The sequence below is a fragment of the Tamandua tetradactyla genome, chromosome 1 (assembly GCF_023851605.1).
Source record: "Tamandua tetradactyla isolate mTamTet1 chromosome 1, mTamTet1.pri, whole genome shotgun sequence".
NCBI lineage: Eukaryota > Metazoa > Chordata > Mammalia > Pilosa > Myrmecophagidae > Tamandua > Tamandua tetradactyla.
Window position 1 is genome coordinate 123404340 of NC_135327.1, and position 7798 is coordinate 123412137.

Consider the following 7798-nt stretch of genomic DNA (forward strand, 5'->3'; position numbering starts at 1 on the left):
ACCCAGATCCACCAGTTATAACATTTTGCCACATTTACCCTAATGTTCCAGCTTTCCACCTATCAAAACATCTATCTATCTATCTATCTATCTATCTACCTACCTACCTACTTACCTACCTACCTACCTATCTGTTTTCCGAACATTTGAGAGCAGGTTGCACACCATACTCCTTAAAGACATAAATCTTCCATATACATTTTCTAAGAACAAGGATATTCATGTATGTAGTCACCTTAAGTGCAATCAAGTTCAAAAAATTTATCATTGTTACAAAGCCTTCATTCTAGAATCCAATTTTTCTGGATATCTCAATAATGTCCTTTTGAATTTTTTCTGCTCCATTCTTAGATCCCATCCAGGATCATGTATTGCATTTGTCATTTTCTCTTTAGTTGCTCTTTCTTTCTTTTCTTTTCTTTTTTATTTTAATTAGCCACAGAGAGCTCTCCACATGTCACCTAAAGATCATTTCATCCACTGCTCTGTTTGGCTGCCAGTCTCTTGTCTTTCCCTTCAACAACTGTTAAGGCAGATACCCTTTTCTTGGGGAAGAGAAATCCACGTTTTTTTGCCATTGCCAATAACAAAAATGTTGGAAATCGAGGTGGCAAAGCTGTTGCCATTGTCATCTTTCACATGAATCATATCAAAAGAGCCAGGATGTCTCTCCCTGTTAGTTATCACACCAATTCTTCCCACATTAGCACCTCCAGTTGCCATACACCTCCAGTTGCCATAGAGTATCAAACTTTATGAAATCGGTAATCTTGCCCATCTCCAAATCAATTTGAATGGTGTCGTTTGCCTTGATAAGGGGATCATATAGCAGATGATATGAGCATTTGGGTCACCAGATGAGGGACTCCTTTTGTGCCTACAAAGATCTTCCTCACTCGGCCACAACTTGTTCTTGGCCTCCTATGGCATAGTGTGATGAACAGCAAAGTGACCCTGGGTACCACAGATCAGACAGAAATTATCTCTGGTCTTGTCAATGCTGATGACATCCATAAAACCAGCAGGATAAGTTATCTCTGTTCAGACCTTGTCATCAACCTTATGAACCGCTACATACAGATTTTCTTTACTTCATCTCCTGTCAGGGCAATCTTAAGTCTGTTCCTTAAGAAAATGATGAGAGGGAGACACTCTCTCAGCTTATGGGTACCAATGAATGGATGAGGAGCAAACACATCAGTCAGTTTGTCCAGCATCCAATGCTTTAGAGCTGCTACACACTTCAAATGCTTCTTTTGGCCCATGAGCCCTGGTTGGGCTAGGCACAGAAAGACCTCTTTTCATATTTTTTTTTAATTGTTAAAGCATATATACACTGTATCGTCACATCCCAAACCCCCTCAAGTATAACATTCAGTGGGGTTTATCATATTCACAGTGTTGCAGTACTCTCATCACCTCCATTCCTAGAGCATTCCTTTAACCCCAAAAAGAAACCATGCACCCACTTTGCATTAACTCCCCATTCCCCTGACCCAACCCATGCTAACCTGCACTCTCCTTTCTGTGAGTTTTCTTACTCTCTGATACTTTCTTTGTGTGTTTACCATGGGACTTAAATTTAACAATCTCTATAACAATCTATAACATTTTCTTAAGGAAAAGACTTAAGTGTGCCCTGACAGAATTTATAACAATTGCATTTGCTTTGATTCCAACTTAACTTCGATAGCATATATAAATTATATTCTGAGAATGATCCATGTGCACTTGAGAAGAATGTATATTCGCTATTTGGGGGTGCAATGTTCTGTATATATCTATTAGGTCTAGTTCATTTATCATATTATTCAGGTTTTTCAGTTTCCTTGTTGATCCTCTGCCTAGATGTTCTATCTATTGGTGACAGTGGTGTATTGAAGTCTCCAACTATTTTATAGACTTTCTCCCTTCAGTTTTGCTAGTGTTTGCCTCATGTATTTTGGGGCATGATGGCTAAGTGCGTACATATTTATGATTGTTATTTTTTCTAGGTGGATTTCCCCTTTATTAATATATTGAGTCCTTCTTTGTCTCTCATAAGGGTTTAGCATTTAAAGTCTATTTTGTCCAATATTAGTATAGTTAACCTCAGCTCTTGTTTTGGTTACTATTTGCATGGAATATCTTTTTCCAGCTTTTCACTTTCAATTTATTTGTGTCTTTGGGTCCAAGAGAAGAAAGAAAACAGCATATAGTTGGATCTTTTTTTTTTTTTAAATCCATTCTGCCGATCTGTGTCTTTTGACTGGGGGAGTCTTCTAGTTTGCTAGCTGCTAGAATGCAATATACCAGAAACAGAATTTATTAAAGGGGAATTTATTAAGTTGCAAGTTAACAGTTCTAAGGCTGTGAAAATGTCCAAATTAGGCAAGACTATGAAAATGTTCAAATTAAGGCACCAACAAGAGATTACCTTCACTCAAGAAAGGCCAATGAAATTCAGGGTTTCTCAGCTGCTAGGAGGGCACATGGTGAATATGGCGATGTGTGCTAGCTTTCTCTTCAGACTTCTAATTTCATGAAGCTCCCTCAGGGACGTTTTCCTTCTTCATCTCCAAAGATCTCTGGCTGCATGGGCTCAAAATTGTTCCCTCTTAAAGGGCTCCTGTAAGCAGCCCCACCTGGAATGGGTGGAGACACAGCTCCATGGAAATCATCTAATCAAAAGTTACCACCCACAATAGGGTGGGTCACATCTCCATGGATAATCAAAAAGTTCCCACCCAGCAACATTGAATGAGGATTAAAGGACATAGCTTTTCTGGGGTACACCACAGATTCAAACTGGCCCAGGGAGCTTAATCCATTAACATTCAATGTTATTAATGTAAAAGCAATACTTCAGCCTTGTTTTTGTTTTTCACATGGGCAGGCACCAGGAATCGAACCCGGGTCTCCAGCATGTCAGGTGAGAACTCTGCCTGCTGAGCCACAGGGGCTGGCCCTACCCTTTGGTTTTTATATATCTTTTTTTTTTTTGGCCTGTCTTTTTACTCTTTTGGTGGCCCTTAGTGATAATCTTCATTTCTACAATCTCCTTTAAGTCTCTCTCTCCTGTCTTTTCCTTTCAGCCTACAGGACTCCTTTTAGTATTTCTTGTAGGGTAGCTCATAAACAAGAGTTGATGAACTCTCAGTTTCTGTTCATTTGTGAACATTTTACACTCTCCCTCATTTTTGAAGGACAGTTTCACTGGGTAAAGAATTTTTGGCTGGTAGCTTTCTCTTTCAGCACTTTAAATATATCATACCCCTGCCTTCATACCTCTATGCTTTTGGATGAGAAAATGGCACTTAGTTTTACTGTAGATCCCTTGTATGTGGCAAAATATTTTTCTCTTGCTGCATTCAGAATTCTCACTTTATCTTTTGCATTTGACATTCTGATTAGTATGTGTCTCAGAGTAAGCCTATTAGGATTTGTTTGCAGTACATTGAGCAACTTGGACATATATATTTATGTCTTTCATGTGAATTGGGAAATTTTGGGCCATTAACTTCCTCATATATTCTTTCTGTCTCTTTTCCCTTCTATTCTTCTTCTGGGATACCCATGACACATAAGTTTGTGTGCTTTGTGCTGTCATTTAAATCCCTGAGACCCTGTTCAATTTTTTCTATTCTTTTCTCTATACTTTCTTCTGTTTGTAAGATTTCAATTATCCTGTCTTCTAGTTTGTTGATTAAATAATTCTTCCAGTTCAAATTTGCTTTTGAATTTCCCTATTTTAAATTTCTTCTATTGTGCCTTTCATCTCCATAATTTTTGTTAGGTTTCTTTTTATACTTTCAAATTCTTCTTTATGCTCACACATTGTCTTCTTAACATCCTTTATCTCTTTAGCCATATTTTCCTTCATCTCCTTGAGCTGATTTAGAAGATTTGTTTGAACATCTTTGATTAGTTGTTCGAAATTCTGTCTCCTCTGAAATTTTGATTTACCTTTATTGGGCCATTGTTTTAGTTTGTAAGCTGCCAGAATGCAATGTACCAGAAACAGAAAAGGCTTTTTAAAAAGGGAATTTATTAAGTTGCAAGTTTACAATTCTAAAGCTGTGAAAATGTCCAAATTAGGGCAAGGCTATAAAAATGTCCTAACTAAGGCATCCAGGGAAAAATACCTTGGCTGAAGAAAGCCGATAATGTTTGGGGTTTCTCTCTCAGATGGAAAGGCACATGGTAGCTTTCTCTTCTCATTTCATAAGACTTCCCTGGGGGCATTTTCTTTCTTCATCTCCAATTGTCTCTGGCTACATGGGCTCTGTTGGTTCTAAGTTTATCCAAAATGGTTCTTTCTTAAAGGGCTCCAGTAAGGAACCCCACCTTGAATGGAACACATCTCCATGGAAGCCATCTAATCAAAAGTTACCACCCACAATTGGATGGGTCACATTTCCATGGAAACAATAAAAAAGATCCCACAGAGAAATACTGAATGAGGATTAAAGGACATGGCTTTTCTGGGGTACATAATAGCTTCAAACCAGCACAGCATATCTTCCTGTTTCTTAATATGGCTTGTAATTTTTTGATGATTTTTTTTGCTGATTTTCTTGATGAGTTTACTCTGAAGGTCAGTTTTTATCTCTTGCTTAAGGTTTTATTACTGATTGGCCTTGTGTTGAGGTTCTTCTTTGACACTTGGTTCAACTAATTCTAAACCTTTAGAATAGCCCATGTTTAACTGATCAGATTTTCAGCACATCTTCATCTGATTCTCACCCTGTATATGTGGTACAGTTTTTAAGATTGCACTTTTTGTGCAAATATTTCACCTCCAAGAAGCTTCCTTTCCTCTGTTCCTTCTCCAGAAATCTTGATACATTCTGATTGTTTTTGTTTCATCTCTATAGTTTTTAATTCTTCTTTTATTGTCTTGAGTTGCTTTTACCTGAAGGGCAAATTCTGGGAGGAGCATAAGTATTTCCCAGCCCAAACAGGGCCAAGGACCCATGAAAGGGGTGCAGACCAGCTCCTAAGTGCCCTGGGGAGGGGACAGGAAGGGTGTCAAAAATATCTTTGATGCCTTCCCAAGGCAGTGCTTTCCCGGCTTGCCCAGTAAATGCAGTCTTTCAGCTAAATGTCTCCTGCGGCCCTGATGAAGTACTGTATCTTTAAATCTCCCCTACCTCCACCGCTGTCTGCAGAGGGGTTGAAACAGTGGCTGCTACCTTTATCTAGGGGAGGTTGAAACAGAAGCTCAGAGCCAGGACCCAGCGATTTGAATTCACTAATCAAAAACTGCAATCAACGGTACCCACCCCTGTTCTTGGGGAAGAGGATTTTTATGTCCCTTTTTGTCACCAGTGAGCTCTAAGACTACTGCCATGAGAATGGGAAATAGGCACCAGCAGCCACTGTGGTGAGAGCAATTCATTGTTTTTTACTGTAGTTTATTAGCATCTTCTTCCTGCTTTTCCCTGGATGCTGGCCTCTGGAGCCCCAGAACAGTACTTTCAGAAAATTCCTGTCTGTTTAGTAACTGTTGTTAAATTGTTGGGAGGACTGAGTCCTGGAGCTTCCTACTCCACCATCTTCCCTAAAAGTCCCCGCTAAACTATGTACATATACCCTTCTGTTACCCCACCTTATGTAATTCTCACAAATCACATATTAATATGAGTCCAAAACCATTGATTTATTGTTATATTTTCTGTATTTGCCTTTTAGATAATGCAGGAAGTAAGAAGTGGAATTATAGACCAAAACTATAATAGTGCCAGTATTTATATTTGCCCATGTCATTATCTTAACTGAAGATTGCTATTTCTTTATGCAGCTTTGGCCAATTGTCTAATGTCCTTCCCTTTCAACCTGTAGAACTCTCTTTAGTATTTTCTTGTAGGGCTGATCTAGTGGTGACAAACTTCCTCAGCTTTTGTTCATCTGGGAAGGTCTTAATGTCTCTTCATTTTGCAGTGTTCACAATTCTCTGTCTTTGGCTTTTGAGAGTTTGATTATAATATGTCACAGTATTTGAGTTTATCCTATTTGGAGTTCACTGAGCATCTTTCATTAAATTGGGGAAGTTTTCAGATTTTTTTTTTTTTTTTAATATTCTTTCTGATCCTTTCTCTCTTTCTTCTTCTTCTGGAATTCCCACAATGCATACATTGACATGCTTGATGGTGTCCCACAGTTTTCTCAGACTTTGTTTGCTTTTCTTCCTTCTGCTCCTCAGACTGATTTCAATTACCTTATCTTCAAGTTCACTGATTCTTTTTTTTCTGCTGCAAGCTCTAATCTGTTGTTTAACCCCTCTAGGGAATTTTTTTATTTCTGTCACTGTGGTCTTCAGCTCTATTTGGCTTCATTTCATAATTTTTCCTCTTTATTGATATTCTCATAGTGTTCTTCTGTTGCTTCCTAATATCTGTTACTACTTTGTCCATGTTTCCCTTTAGCTCTTTGAGCATATTTAGGACCATGTTTAAAAATGTCTTTGTCTGGTATGTCCAGTTCTGGTCCTCTTCATGGATAGTGTGCAGGTTTGAAATGATATATGTCCCCTAGAAAAGCCAAGCTTTAATCCAAATCCCATTTCATAAAGGTAGAATAATCCCTATTCAATACTGTATGTTTGAAACTGTAATCAGATCATCTCCCTGGATGGTGTGATTTAGTCAAGAGTGGTTGTTAAACTGGATTAAGTGACGACATGTCTCCACCCATTTGGGTGGGTCTTGAGAAGTTTCTGGAGTCCTATAAAAGAGGAAACACTTTGGCGAATTCAGAGAGAGCAGAGAATGCAGCAACACCACGAAGCAGAGAATCCACAAGCCAGCGACCTTTGGAGATGAAAAAGGAAAATGCCTCCTGGGGAGCTTCGTGAAACCAGAAGCCAGGAGAGAAAGTTAGCAGATGACACCATGTTGACCATGTGCCCTTCCAGCTGAGAGACGAGCCCTGACTGTGTTCACCATGTGCCTTCTCACTTGAGAGAAGAACCCTGAACTTCATCAGTCTTCTTGAACCAAGTTATCTTTCCCTGGATGGATACATTTGATTGGACATTTCTATAGACTTGCTTTAATTGGGACATTTTCTCGTCCTTAGAACTGTAAACTAGAAACTTATTAAAGCCAGGAGAGAAAGCTAGCAGATGACACTGTGTTCACCATCTGCCCTTCCAGCTGAGAGAGGAACCCTGACTGTGTTCGCCATGTGCCTTCTCATTTGAGAAAGAAACCTTGAACTTCATCAGCCTTCTTGAACCAAGGTAACTTTCCCTGGATGCCTTTGATTGGAAATTTCTATAGACTTGTTTTAATTGGGACATTTTCTTGGCCTTAGAACTGTAAACTAGCAACTTATTAAATTCCCCTTTTTAAAAGCCGTTTCTGGTATATTGCATTCCGGCAGCTAGCAAACTAGAACAGATGGTTTTAATGTTTTCATCTTCTCCTCTCCATGGACCATTGTTTCTTGTTTCTTTGGCTGCTTTTAAATCTTTTGTTGAAACCTGGTGTAGTAGTTAGATTCAGTTGTCAACTTGGCCAGGTGAAGATGCCTAGTTATATTGCTGTGGACATGAGCCGATGGCATGTGAACCTCATCTGTTCCTGATTACATCTGCAGTCAGCTAGGAAGCGTGCCTGCTGCAATGAATGATGTTTGAGTTAACTGGCTGGTGCTTAAATGAGAGAGCTCAATGTAGCACAGCCTAAGCTGCTCAGCATACATCATCTCAGCACTCACAACTCAGCCCAGGCCTTTGGAGATGCAGAAAGAAATCACCCTGGGGAAAGTTGTTGGAACCCAGAGGCCTGGAGAGAAGGCCAGCAGAGATCACCCT

General features: G+C 39.3%; 1 pseudogene; it reads right to left on the bottom strand.

The window, feature by feature from the left end:
- Nucleotides 1–406: 406 nt before the first annotated feature.
- LOC143686388 (small ribosomal subunit protein eS4, X isoform-like) lies at nt 407–1250 on the bottom strand (annotated as a pseudogene).
- Between the last annotated feature and the right edge of the window lie 6548 nt (nt 1251–7798).